Source organism: Macaca nemestrina, chromosome 4 (genome assembly GCF_043159975.1).
Source record: "Macaca nemestrina isolate mMacNem1 chromosome 4, mMacNem.hap1, whole genome shotgun sequence".
NCBI classification, from domain to species: domain Eukaryota; kingdom Metazoa; phylum Chordata; class Mammalia; order Primates; family Cercopithecidae; genus Macaca; species Macaca nemestrina.
In genome coordinates, this window is record NC_092128.1 from 30,268,971 (window position 1) to 30,282,255 (window position 13,285).

Sequence of the window (13,285 nt, forward strand, 5' to 3'; positions counted from 1 at the left end):
GTCACTGGAAGGTTCAGACCTGAGGCATGACACAGTCTGATTTAGGTTTTAACACCTCTTGGCCGGGTGCGATGACTCACACCTATAATCCCAGCAGTGTGGGAGGCCGAGGCAGGTGGATCACTTGAGGTCAGCAGTTCAAGACCAGCCTGGCCAACATGGGGAAACCCTGTCTCTACTAAAAAAAATACAAAAATTAGCCAGGCGTGGTGGTTCATGCTTGTAATCCCAGCTACTCAGGAGGCTGAGGCAGGAAAATTGCTTGAACCCAGAAGGCGGAGGTTGTAGTGAGCCGAGATCGCACCATTGCACTCCAGCCTGGGTGACGGAGCGAGACTCCGTCTCAAAACAAAAAAGAAAAAAAAACACCTCTGGTTCTTGTATTTGAAGTGCTCACTTGCTTTGAAGTTTCTGGCACATAGAAGTGGTATCTTTTTTAGGATTAATACCCAGGACGCCACGGCTGGGCCTTCCCCCCCATTTCTTACTAACTAACACCGGCTCGGAGCTTTTTGGGGTGTGACCTGGAAGTCCCCCATTCAGCCAGCCTGTCACATGAACACTTCTACACTTGGAGTCCCCACCTTTCCCAATCCATGGCTCTGTCTTCACATGGCCTGTGAAGGAAGCTGCCCGGGCCCTTGCTCCAGGCCCTGACAGGTCACCTGTCCTCTCTGATGCCTGCAACCTGGCTCTTGTCCTTGTCCGTGGAATCTGTTCTGGCCTCACACCGTCCTCCAGGCCTTGGATCCACAGCTCAAGCAAGCCCTGAAACCCACCAGAACTCCCTGACAACTCCGGTCTCTGCTGGCCTCCTGTAGCTACCTGTCTTTCTCACTTAAACCCTCAGATCTTGGGGTTTCACTCTTTCCTAGATTTCTCACCATTCCCTTTAAATAAATGTGCTGAAGCCCTCTCACTTCCCTCTGGGATTCCTCTCCCAGCTCAGCTCCCTGAGTCTGCGCCCCTGCCCCCCTGCCGCCTACTGCGGGCCTCCAGGACACCAGCCCAGAGGTTCTCTCCTCCCCTACTGGCTGCACGTGGTCTGATTCAGTGTTTCTAAAACTTGCTTAGCTCAGCACTGTGCTCAAACCACTTCCCTCCTGGCTCCTGGGCTCTGTCACGGACGGGGTGGGATGTCCGTCCTTCCTGCATGTCTCGAGGGCTCGCTGTGGAGCACGAGGCACCTGGACAAGGAGGAAAGGGAAAAGGACAAAGTCTAGCTAGAGACCCCAGCCTTCTGGGGCCCTTGCTTTGTGGGGACAGATGCCAACCCAGCCCCACAGGCACCAGCTGAAGACCTCTGGTACGCTCTTTTGTCCCAGAATGAGCCTGGTTGGAGCTCAGCATCTGCAGGTGTCCCCACCAGGCCCACGAGGTCCACCTATCTTTGATGTGCAGTGCAGGGGGCCCCCGGCCTCAGACTCCAAAACATTTCTGAACCAGATCCATCTCAAGCCCTTGCAGCTTAGAACCAAGGCTAGGACTGCTCCTGGGTAGGATGGTGGTCCCTCCCAGGTGGGCTCAGACGGGAAAGGGGGAGAGACGCAATTCTCTCCAGGATGGCAGGGCCAGCCCAAGGGCATGGGGTGCTCTCCTCAGAGTGGTGGGGAGGTGACAGAGCCACCCCTCTGCGAGGGACCTCTCCAGGGCTGACCCCGATACTCTCTGGCCTGCAGTCACTGATGTGTGAGGTCATGGGAGGGGTGTGGGGTATGACATTCCTCTTGTGTGGCCTCTCGACACTCAACCATGAGGAGGCACGTCCCAGCGGTCCCTCTCTGGCCCCTGAGGGGTGGGGTGTGGGGGTGGGTTGCGAGTTGAGCATTTCAGGTGTGAGGCAGGGAGGAGAGGGAGCACTTGGGGGCTGGCAGCTGAATGGAGTTGCAGGGCCTGGTGTTTGGCTCTTGCCAGCTGCTCCCCGGGCCAACACTATGACCCTGTGGGTCAGGCCTTGGGGGCTCTGGGTGGGGCACCTTCTAGGAGTCTCTCCTGTTCCTGTAGCCTCTGATTCTGGGGGCAGAAAGTCAAGAAAGCGGAGAGCCTAGGGGCTGAAGAACCCTGTGGGGGCCATGGGCCAGGGCCCCCTCTCCTGTCTTGAGCCCTTTCAGGGAAGAAAAGGGTGTCAGGCCTCATTGGAGGGAGTTCTGGGGGCAGGTTCTTACCAGGCCAGTGTCCTGGAGCCTTGATGCTTTGCAGTTCTCCAAGCCAGGAGCCAACTGAAGCCTGAGGCCCACCCAGACCCCCGTGCCGGGCAGACTGGACCCCTGAGCGCGCCAGTGGACCTGTGGATTCAGGAGCGTCTCCGCCAACCCGTGCCTGTCTCGAGGGTCAGGTCTCCTCTGTGTCTTCCAGTCCGTCCTCCTCCTTTCTCTCCTGGAGCAGCACCTCCAAAGCCATGGGGATACTGACATACCCTGATAACCTGTCCAGGGGCCATTGCTAGGGAGCGGGGGTGCAGGAGAAGTTAGGAAGAAGAAAGGGGCACCTGCTCAGGCAGGAAAGAGCTTATGGGGCCTCTTCACTGGCTCTAAGGAGGCTCTGCTTTGCAGTAGCAGACCATAGGAGAGCCCAAGAGGACTGTGCCAGGGGCCAGACAGCCGAGCTCAGAAGGGTGGGGCAGTTTACCCAAAGGCACACAGCAGCTAGTCACATGAGGCACTGGCACTTGAACCAGACTAAACCATCAGTGACATTTTATCCTTTGGGAACCAGACAGACTTGGGTTCAGGTCATAGCTGGATGAGCTCAGCAAGTTGTTCAACCTCTCAAGTCTGGGTGTCCTCACTGTGAAATGGAACTAATGATACACCGTCAGCAACAAAGAACTGCTGTTCCACGGTGAGGATCAGGCCCAGCCCAGCGCTGGACACACAGTGGAAATGATTCTACTAAACATAGCAGTAGCTGCTCCATAGAACATGTCCGGTGCTCCGGCGGTTCTGGGCGACTGCCTCACCATGACCAGCTGTCCTGCCTGATTCCCTGGAGCAGGCAGAGCCGGGAGGCATGCAGGTCCCCACTCTCCCTCAACTCAGAGATCCCTAGACTGCCCCTGGGCCACACCCTCCTTTTCCCCTCTCCCTCCACTGGGCCTGACATGGTAGGGGAAGGGTGGAAAGCAGCTGGCTGCTGGCGGCCTCCTTCCTCACCCTGGCCCTGGAGTGTTCTCTATGTAGAGAAGGAGGCCCATGTACCGAAAGAATGATCATGGACCCCCAAAGAGCCTGCCTGCCACCCCCTACACAGGCTGCCTTACTATAGGAACAGGCCTAAGAAAAATCAAGAAACGGAGAACGAATTAGGGGATGGGATGTGGGGAAGGGTCGACCACGAAGGGACGGCATGAAGTGATGGGAACAGTTCTGTCTCTTGACTGTGTCAGTGTTTACACAACTCTCCACCTTTGCCAAAACTCCTAGAACCGTACGCTAAAAAGAGTGAATTTTACTGTATGTAAATGTAAAAATTTTTTAAATGTTTCATGATTCAGAAGATTCAAACTCCAAATGTCAAGAAGTTTTGGCTGGGCACGGTGGGTCATGAATGTAATCCCAGCACTTTGGGAGGCTGAAGTGGGCAGATCACCTGAGGTCAGGAGTTTGAGACCAGCCTGGCCAACGTGGTGAAACCCTGTCTTTACTAAAAATACAAAAAACTACTCAGGCACAGTGGCACATGCCTGTAGTCCATCTAACTTAGAAGGCTGAGGCAGGAGAATCACTTGAACCTGTATTCAAAAAAAAAAAAAAGGAGTTTTTAGGAAAAGCTTAACTAATTTATATGGTTTATATTTTCCTTCATACCTAAAAAAAAGACTTATATGTAACTATGTCTTAAATAAGTCTTTCAAGTATGTTTAAAATAAAAATTCTAAGTAATTTTCTTTTTTTTTTTTTTTTTTTTGAGATGGAGTCTCGCTCTGTCACCCAGGCTGGAGTGCAGTGGCACGATCTCGCTCACTGCAACCTCCGACTCCCTGGTTCAAGCAATTCTCCTGCCTCAGCCTCCCAAGTAGCTGGGACTACAGGCACCCACCATGATGCCCACCTAATGTTTGTATTTATAGTAGAGACAGGGTTTCACCATGTTGGCCAGGATGGTCTTGATCTCCTGGCCTCCCAAAGTGCTGGGATTACAGGCATGAGCCACCAAACCCAGCCCTAAGTAATTTTTTTAAAGAGGAAAAAGAAAGAAAAATAACAGATCCGAGAGGCATCCTTCACAAAGAGGCAAGGTGGTGCCGTCTTCTCTCCGCACTCCGTCCCTCCAGTCTGGCTGTTCTGGGCCGTGGCCGAGTTGTCCTGCCAGTCCCTCTTCTGCTTCCCTCCAAGCTCTTGGGAGACTGAGCACTGTCTCCAGGGATTTGGTTATGTCTATCAGGCTCCCTGACTGCCCCACGGACCCAGGCCAAGAGTCCACCCTCCATGTGGGTGGCTTCAGGTGAGGGTCCTGGCAGGAGACAGGTGATATTGGGCAGAGGAGAGTTGAGTGAAGTGGACACTTGCAAAGGTGTAGACAGGGTTCTGAAAGCTACTGTGGAACTTCCAGGCATCCAGGGCCTAGCATCAGCTGGGAACCACCTCCACCCTCAGAGGGGCCGTCCTTTGGGACCTTTGCCAGGGGAAGATTGCAGGCAGAGGGAAGAAATCCCTTTTGTCCCATTCTCTTGGCCTCCTGTCTCTTGCCCATACCTCCTGGTGGGAGGGGGAGAGCTGGCCCGGGGGCCATGCATATTCCGAGTACCCTGGAAAGCAGGACTGGTGGCAGCTAATGAGGGGAGGGAGTGCTTTCCTCTTGGCCCCTGGCAGGGCTGGGAGGGAACTGACACTGAGCTGGGCACCTGCACACCTGTGCATGTGCATTCTCTGACCTGCATATCCCACTGCAAGTCATGGTATGCTTGTTAATCACCCCTCTTGCTCCAGGTGCATCTCCCAGGAGAGTCAGGGGTTTGGTGGAGGCCACATGGGCCCACCAGCCTTGACTGTCCAAGGGTGCAGGGGCGGAGAAGCAGTGAGGCCCGGATCTCATGGGGAAGACCTTGCAAGGGGCTCTTAGTCTTTGGGTTCCAGGAGCCAGCACTGGGATTGGGGGTGAGGGCCAGGGTGGGAGGTCAGAGGCCTAGGGCAGGCCCTCTCCTCTGCCGTCTCCCACGTGGGTCTTCAGACACTGTACCCCTACCTCTACCTTGGACCAGAGCTTGGCAGGCAGCACCCTGCACTACTGTGTGGTGGATGCCAGGAAGCTGAGCATCACTGGGATGAGGGGCAGGGGCCTGCAGTGAAGATGAAAGGGCAGTGCTTCCCTCCTGTTATGCACCCCAGCCCCAACCAAGAGCTGAACTCTGTTCCCTCAAGCCCTCAGTCAGGCCCCTGTGGAAGTCTGAGTGAGTGGCAGGGCACCCTGTCCTACTAGGTGGACTCCGGTGTGTAGGTGACCCTGGGTCTTCACCCATGGCACAGGTGTGCCGTGGTCTCTGGTCTGTTTCCAAAGATTTCCAGATGTGCGGAGAGTGGGTTCCAATAGGGACCTGGTACTTTCTCAGCAGGGCTTCGGCTGACCAGAGAAGGGAGAGCATTTCAGCGGCCTCCACTCCCGATGCCTCCCCACATCAGATGCCCCGCTCTGCCCTTCATCCCCTCTCTGTCCTCTAGCCAGTCCCAGCTCAGGCCTTGACACATTTTAGGATGTGCAAGGGAAGGGTGAGGCAGCTGCCATTCCCACTGAGCCCTGCCCCGCTTTTATTGGCCCCTGGGGCAGAGGGGAGTGTGGACAGTTCAGGGCTTCATGATGGGAGGCAGTCAAGGTGTGGGACGGGGGTGGCAGAGGAAGCTGCCAAGGCAGCCTGACAGCAGTGGTGCCCAGACCCTAGGACATACCCTTTAATGCTCACCCCTGGCCCCTGTCCTAGGGCCAGGACATCTATTTTGACTCATAAATCCGAGGTGATCACCAGGGCCGTGCAGCCCAAACACATGCCCATCAAAACCACAGCCGCTGTTTTGCTCACTGGGGCCACCCTGTGGCCATCTCAAGGCCCCAGTTCTCCTCCTTGGGGCTCCCTTGTCCCAGGCGGTGCATCCCTCTTCAGGCAACTTTCCTGCCGTTGCCTCCGCCCAGGACCTTTGCTGTGTGCAGCTTACCTGGACGGGACAGGAAGACAGTATAGTATGCTGCCCACAGGTAAGCCCTAGACCAAACATGACGAAAATCACTCAAAAATGTAGTTAAAAAATCACTAAAGGATTTAAAATGTCCTACTAGAAGTATTCACTTAATGTAAAAAAAAAAAAAGCAGTGAAGGAGAAATAGAGGAGCAAAAAAAGACATGAAATGTTTAAAAATAGCAGATGGAAATTCAACTATGTATATTGATAATGTGAATGGATTAAACCAGGGGTCCCCAACCCCTACACCGTGGATTGGTAGTAGTCTCTGGTCTCTTAGGAACTGGGCCTCACGGCAGGAAGTGAGCAGCAGGCAAGCAATGAGCATTACTGCCTGAGCTCCACCTCCTGTCAGATTGCGGTGGCATTAGACTATTATAGGAGGCCAGGCACAGTGGCTTAACCTGTAATCCCAGCACTTTGGGAGGCCAAGGCAGGCAGATCACCTGAGGTCAGGAGTTCGGGACCAGCCTAGCCAATATGGCACAACCCCATCTCTACTAAAAATATAAAAATTAGCCAGGCGTGATGGTGGGCACCTGTAGTCCCAGCTATTTGGGAGGCTGAGGCAGGAGAATCGCTTGAACCCAGGAGGCAGAGCTTGTAATGAGCCAAGATCTTGCCACTGCACTCCAACCTGGGTAATAAAGTGAGACTCCGTCTCAAAAAAAAAAAAAAAAAGAAAAAAAAAATGATTCTCATAGGAGCTCAAACCATATTGAGAACTGCACATGAGAGGGATCTGGGTTGCACACTGCTTATGAGAATCTAATGCCTGATGATCTGAAGTGGAACAGTTTCATCCCGAAACCAGCCTGCCCCCCAAACCACCCACCACCACCACCCTCCACTGTCTGTGGAAAAATTGTCTTCCACGAAACCGGTCCCTGATGCCAAAAAGGTTGAGCACTGCTAGATTAAACAATTCAACCAAAAGGCAGAGATAGTCAGACCCAATTTTAAAATAAGATCTGTCCAGTTGCGGTGGCTCGTGCCTGTAATCCCAATATTTTGGGAGTCCAAAGCAGGATGATTGCTTGAGGCCAGGAGTTTCAGCCTGGGCCACATAGAGAGACCTCGACTCTACAAAAAATAAAATGAAATAGAAATTAGCCTGGCATGGTGGCACACACCTGTAAGTCCTAGCTTCTCAGGAGCCTGTAGTGGGAGGGTCGCTTGAGCCCAGGAGTTCAAGGTTACAGCTAACTGTGATGAACCACAGTACTCCAGCCTGGACAACAAAGAAAGACCCTGTCTCCAAAAAATAAAAATAAAATAAAAATAAATTAATTTAAAAACATACAAATTAAAAACAAAATCCAACAACATGCTATTTACAGGAGGCACACTTTAGATTTAAAGATATAAATAGATTTAATAAGAGGGTAGAAAAAATTGATACCTACCATCATGGTGACGCACACCTGTAATCCCAGTTACTCAGGAGACTGAGGCACGAGAATTGCTTGAACCCAGGAGGCTGAGATCACGCCACTGCACTCCAGCCTGGGTGACAGAGTAAGACTCTGTCAAAAACAAAACAAAACAAAACAAAATGAAAACCAAATATGCATCCGAAACTCTAGCTGAAAAGTAATATTTCCCCTTCACTTTGAACAGCCCTTGAATGACCTGCAATTGATCAATAGATTTTGGAGCGAGAGAGCCAGCACACTGATCAGGAGCACTAACAAGGAAGTAAAAGATCCCTGGAGAGTGAGGAGTGAAGCCCCAAAACTGGTCCCCAAGGAGTTAGATACCAAGAGTCAGGAAGATGTGCTGTGGTAGGAAGCCGTGCATCAAGATATTGCCCATTCTTTTGAAGTGATAACCAAGAGTGAAATGTTTGCAAAACTTTAGGAAAGTAAGTGGAGGTATTATCAGAGTCATATGGCATCTGTTGTCCTAATGTTGTATCATACTATTTCATATTAATTTAAATTTATTGTATCATGTTTTGTCATGTCACCAATTGTAATTATGCAAATATTTATGTACCACTAAGAAAAAAAAAACTGCCAAATAAGCCAATACAGTATTTTTATCTGTGTTTTAGCTTTTCTTTTTAAATGGTCTTTTGAATTTATTTAGACAAACATGTTAATTATATATAATTCTTGTGAATAAACAAGGGGAAATGTAAGAGGAATAAAAAATTAAAATTCTTTAAAATATTATATATATATATATGTACATATATGTGATGATGATGAAGGGGCTCAGAAGTTTATTAGTCAAACTTCCAAGCAGATGAGTAGAGCAGAGCCAGAAACTCTACCCTAAACTAGTAGTTCCCAGTGACTATGCTGATACCCAGAGGTTTGTCCTGATCAGTTCTGAAATGTGTTGCAAGGAATTTCTTACAGCAATAAACCACCAAAGTTCTTGAATGATTTGCTTTTTAAAATATACAATGTTGATTTATCATTATCCACTTTAAAAAATGTTATTTACTCTGGTTTGATTTCCAATGTGTTTCATATATATACACATATATGTGTGTATATATATGATTTCCTATATATATAGAGAGAGCAAACAGCAACCATAAGAAAACTATCATACAGAGTAGATTTAAATTTTTTTTAATTACTAAAGATAAAGAGGGACATTTTATAATGATAAAAGTGTAATCCATCAGGAAGATATGATAATTATAAACATACATGCAACTAACATCAGAACCATACTTCACACAATATATAAAAATTAACTAAAATGGATCGAAGACCTATATAGAAGAGCTAACGCTATAAAACTCCTATAAATAAATATAGGGATAAATCTTCCTAACCTTAGATTAGATAATGATTCCTTTAAAATGACACCAAAAGCACAAGCAACAAAAGAATAAAACATAAATTGGATTTCATCAAAATTAAAAACTTTTGTGCTGCAAAGGACACCATCAAAAAAGAGAAAAGACAACCCACAGAATGGGAGAAAATATTTGCTAACCATATGCCTGATAAGTGACTTGTATCTAGAATATGTAAATAACTCTTACAATTGAATAATAAGAAGACAAATAGCCCAGTTTAAAAGTGGGCAAAGGATTTGAATAGACACTTCTCCGATTAAAATATATAAATGTCTAGTGTGTACGTGAAAAGATGCTCAACATCATTATTCATTAGGAAAATGTAAATCAAAACCACAATAAAATACCACTCACACTTACAGGATGGCTATAATAAAAAAGACAGATAATAAGAAGTATTGTCAAGAATGTGGAGAAATTGGAACCCTCGCATACTGCTGTTGTATGTGAAATGTACAACAGTGCAGCCACTTAGGAAAACAGTCTGGCAGTTGCTCAAAAGCTTAAACATAGAGGTCGGGCGTGGTGGCTTCTGCCTGTAATCCCAGCACTTTGGGAGGCTGAGGTGGGTGGATCACTTAAGGTCAGTAGTTCGAGACCAGCCTGGCCAACATGGTGAAAGCCCGTCTTTACTAAAAATACAAAAATTAGCCAGGTGTGGTGACACACACCTGTAATCCCAGCTACTTGGGAGACTGAGGCAGGAGAATTGTTTGAATCCGGGAGGTGGAGAATGCAGTGAGCTGACATCGTGCCACTGCACTCCAGCCTGGGTGACGGAGCAACACTCTGTTTAAAAAAAAAAAAAGCTTAAGCATAGAAGTACCATATAATGCCACAATTCTCTTCCTCATTACAAATGAAAGCTCATGTCCACACAAACTTTGTATATGAATGTTTAAGCAATATTCTTCATAACAGGCAGAAAGTAGAAACAACCCAAATGTCTGTCACCTGATGAATGGATAAATAAAATGTGGTATATAAATGCAATGAAATATTATTTGTCAGTAAAAAGGAACCAAGTACTGCTACATGCTACAACATGGATGAGCTTTTAAAACATGCTACGTGAAAGAAGTCAGATACGAAAGACCACATATTGTGTGATTCTGTTTAAATACAATGTTCAGAACAGGCAAATCCACAGAGAAAAAAATGTAGATTTGTGGTTTGCTTTGGGACAGGATAGGGTACAAGATTTCTTTTTGGGATGATGAAATGTTCCAAAATTGGTTGTGGTGATGGTTGTACAACTCTGTGATTATATTGAAATTTTTTTTTTTTTTTTTTGAGTCAGGGACTCGCTTTGTCCCCCCAGGCTGGAGTGCAGTGGTACAATCATGGCTCACTGCAGCCTCGACCTCCCAGGCTCAAGCAATCCTCCTACCTCAGCCTCCCAAGTAGCTGGGAATACAGGCATGTGCCACTATGCCTGGCTAATGTTTTATTTATCTTTTTTGTAGAGACAGGGTCTTGTTATGTTGCCCAGGCTGATCTCGAACTCCTGGATTTAAGCAGTCCTCCCGCCTCAGCCTCCCGAAGTGCTGGGATTACAGGCATGAGCCACTGTGCCCGGCCTAAACTATTGAATTGTACACTTTAGATGGGTAAATTGTATGCTATGTGACTTATATCTCAATAAAGTTGTTACCAAAAAAGGGGAGTGGCCTGAGATCACCACTGGGTGCCAGGACACCCGGTGCCCTGAGAGGGCCCCAGCTGCAGATCCACTGGCCTCTAACTAGCCGCTTGCATTGGACGCTCCTACTTCCCATTACTTAGCAGCAGCAGCCACCATTCCCACGGCCTCGGCCCCTGTCTAAGGTCCTGCTTGCCTCCAAACAGTGGGGTGGGACTTGTGGGTGAGGCCAGGCTGTTGTCCAGAGGCCTCTTGGCTAGTCTTGACCCAAGTTCCTGAGAGATAATGTCTCCTCTGGCCAACCAACCGGGGAAGGCAAACATTGGCAACTCAGGGCCTGACTGCTAAGGGAGTCAAGAGAATAGCTGAGAGGTGCTGAGCTGCCCCAAAGCATAGGGCCCTTGGCAGGTGTGGGCTATGCCCCTCCTCACCCAGCCCCCAGGCTGCTCAGCCCCAACAGGCATTGTCTGTTGGAGATCTGAATTCTGCAGCCACAAATCAGGATCACAGAGCAGGGGCCAAAGTGGCTTCCAAGTCTCAGGACCACCCCCCAACCCAATTCCTGGGCACTGCATGTGGTTTGAGGCAGTTGGAGGAGAGACCTCTGTGTGTGCCCATCCAAATAACCCTCAGGGCCATTCCTCTCTCTAAAAAAGCAAGGGAGTGCAGAGATGGTAAAGCCCAGCTCCCAGGGCACTCCTAGCCTGGCGCCCCAGGAGATAAGCCTGGATGCCGTAGCAGAGGCAAGACGCAGTGCTGTGGAAACCATGGAGAAGCTGAACTTCTCAGTGTGCAGAGAAGCCACTTGGAGGGTGTGGGGCAGGTGCAGGGGCTGAGGGGGGCAAGCAGAGGTCTGCGTTGTGGTGGAGAGTCTGGGGCCCACCAGAGTTGGGATGGAGAACCAGCTCCTCTCCTCTGCCTGAGCCTCTTAAATTCTCCAAGTCCTGGGTTTGGAGTTTCCTGGGGACCATCGTAGCACCTACCTCCTAGAGCAGCTGTGAGCACAAATCACCATCATCTGTGTAGCCCACCTGGCATGGGCCTGGCACCCCTTGAGCACTCGGCCCAGGAGTCATTATCACTGCCCTATCGGGTTCAGGGGGGGCTCCTGAAGCCGGGGCTGCCACAGGGGGAGCTTTGTGCCTTACAACTCTAGGGGGCCTTATTCACATCATAGCCGTTGTGGATCTGTTACAAAACTGTCTTAGCCTGTGGGAGTAAATTGTCTCGAGAATTGGAGTCTTCGAGGTCTAAATATGTGCTGCCCAGTACGGTAAGTCACTAGCTACACATGGCTAGTTACATTAAAGTAATGAAATTAATTAAAATGAAAAATTCAGACACTCAGTTGCTCAGGTGCCAATAGCTTTATGTGGCCATTACATTGGACAGCACAGATCTAGAACACGTCCATCATTGCAGACAGTCCTACTGGACTGTGAGAGGAGGCACTGTGGAAGCTTGAGAGTAAGGCCAGGAAGGACAGGAAGAGCTGAGGTGGGAAGAAGAGAGAATGCCAGGTGGGGGGCACACTTCCCCAAACCTCTTAGCTTCTCCAAACCCTAATGGGATCCCCAGTGGTCAGCCTTTGAGAAGTCAAAAGGGATTAAAGAAGCCCCAGGTGAGAAGAGGCACGAGGCTCTACTGGCAAGTTTTCCTCCAGCTGCAGAACCTCCAGGCTTGGGGGGGTCACTGTGTGAGTGTCTGGAAACCTCCTGCCCAGCCCCCAGGGGCAGGCTGTGGCATGGGGTTCAGATATGCAATGTGACTGGGTGCAGTGGCTCGCACCTCTAATCCCAGCACTTTGGGAGGCTGAGGTGGGAGGATAGCCTGAGTCCAGGAGTTCGAGACTGGCCTGGACAACATAGGAGGAGACCCTGTCTCTACAAAAATAAAAAATAAAAAAACTGGCCAGGCATGATGACACACACCTGTAGTCCCAGCAACTTGGGAGGCTGAGGTGGGAGGATTGCTTGAGCCCAGGCGGTTAAGGCTGAGATGAGCTGTGATTGCACCACTGCACTCCAGCCTGGGTGACAGAGCAAGATCCTCCCAAAAATTAAATTAATGTGTGTGTGTGTGTGTGTGTGTGTGTGTATAAAGGTTTAGTAAACTTTATTTTATATGTATTACATATATAAAGATATATATCTTTATTTTATATATATTTATATATAGTGCAATACATTTTATATATATATATATATATATATAGCAGTCTGAGTGCCTTGGTCTTTCTATACTGGAAACAAAACAAAAAACTCACACTCACACACACTCCTCAAATCCCAGCAGGTTCCATCCAGCAAGGAAGTATTGGGTCCCAACCCTGCGTATGACCCGGCAGGCCGGCCGGGCGTGTGGATCGACATTTTGTACTTGAGTGGGCAACACTGCAGCTTGGCACCGTGCCTGGAATGCAGTGAGGTGGACCTGTGGGGCATTTTAAGGACGGGCAAACGAAATCCCTCCCGGGAGGGGACTGGTGGGCTACCTAGTCTGAATTTACGAAAGATGTCGCCGGGCTGTGAGATATGAGTTGTGGCATTAGAATCTCAGATCTCTGATAAAAAGCACATCCTCCCGCCCACTGTGGTTGCTCAGCTGGCCCGTTAGCTGATTTCATTTGTCACAACTGTCGTGATTTAAAAG